General features: G+C 39.7%; 1 non-coding gene across 1 annotated transcript; it reads right to left on the bottom strand.

Annotated features, from left to right (window-relative positions):
- Nucleotides 1-687: 687 nt before the first annotated feature.
- On the bottom strand, nucleotides 688-795 carry LOC112704702 (small nucleolar RNA R71). Its single transcript, XR_003155313.1, has one exon. It is a non-coding gene; the product is annotated as a small nucleolar RNA R71 (small nucleolar RNA).
- Between the last annotated feature and the right edge of the window lie 718 nt (nucleotides 796-1,513).

Raw genomic sequence — 1,513 nt, 5'->3', positions numbered from 1 at the left:
CTTCATCTTAAAATTCGAACCCTCTCTTCCTCTCTGTGTTCGAATTTTTCTCTTCTCCTTCTTCTATTCTTTTCTTCTTCTACTTACATAAGACTCTCTATACTGTGACATAGAGGATCCCTCTTCTTTTCTGTTCTCTTTTTTTATATGAGCAGGAGCAAGGACAAGGACATTCTTGTTGAAGCAGATCTTGAACCTGAAAGGACTCTGAAGAAGAAGCTAAGAGAAGCTAAAGCACAACAATCCAGAGAAAACCTTACAGAGAATCTCGAAAAAGAAAGAGACATGGCCGAAGCCAATAACAATGGTGGAGGTGCAAGGGAGATGCTTGGTGACTTTACTGCACCAAATTCTAACTTTCATGGAAGAAGAATCTCAATCCCTGCCATTGGAGCAAATAATTTTGAGCTAAAGCCTCAATTAGTTTTTCTGATGCAACAGAATTGCAAGTTTCATGGACTTCCATCAGAAGATCTTTTTCAGTTCTTAACTGAATTCTTGCAGATTTGTGATACTGTTAAGACTAATTGAGTTGATCCTGAGGTCTACAAGCTTATGCTTTTCCCTTTTGCTGTAAGAGACAGAGCAAGAATATGGTTGGACTCTCAACCTAAAGATAGCCTGAACTCTTGGGATAAGCTGGTCACGGCTTTCTTAGCCAAGTTCTTTCTTCCTCAAAAGCTGAACAAGCTTAGAGTGGATGTTCAAACCTTTAGACAGAAAGAAGGTGAATCCCTCTATGAAGCTTGGGAAAGATACAAGCAACTGACCAAAAAGTGTCCCTTTGACATGCTTTCAGAACGGACCATCCTGGATAAACTCTATGATGGTCTGTCTGAATTATCTAAGATGTCATTGGACCATTCTGCAGGTGGATCCATTCACCTAAAGAAAACGCCTGCAGAAGCTAAGGAACTCATTGACATGGTTGCAAATAACCAGTTCATGTACACTTTTGAAAGGAATCCTGTGAGTAATGGGACGCCTCATAGGAAGGGAGTTCTTGAAATTGATGCTCTGAATGCCATATTAGCTCAAAACAAAATGTTGACTCAACAAGTTAATATGTTTTCTCAGAGTCTGAATAGATTGCAGAATGCATCCAATAGTACTAAAGAAGCATCTTTTGAAGAAGAAGCTTATGATCCTAAGAACCCTGCAATGGCAGAGGTGAATTACATGGGTGAAGCCTATAGAAACACCTATAATCCCTCATGGAGAAATCATCTAAATTTCTCATGGAAGGATCAACAAAAGCCTCAATAAGGCTTTAGTAATGGTGGAAGAAACATGTTTAGCAATAGCAAGCGTTTTCCATCATCTTCTCAGCAACAGACAGAGAATTCTGAGCAGAGCCCCTCTAGCTTAGAAAACATAGTCTCTGATCTATCTAAGGCCACTCTAAATTTTATGAATGAAACAAGGTCCTCCATTAGAAATTTGGAGGCACAAGTGTGCCAGCTGAGTAAAAAAGTCACTGAAACTCCTCCTAGTACTCTCCCAAGCAATACAG

The sequence above is a fragment of the Arachis hypogaea genome, chromosome 7 (assembly GCF_003086295.3).
Source record: "Arachis hypogaea cultivar Tifrunner chromosome 7, arahy.Tifrunner.gnm2.J5K5, whole genome shotgun sequence".
NCBI lineage: Eukaryota > Viridiplantae > Streptophyta > Magnoliopsida > Fabales > Fabaceae > Arachis > Arachis hypogaea.
Note: the sequence above shows the minus strand (reverse complement) of the source record. Positions and strands in the feature narration are given on the sequence as shown.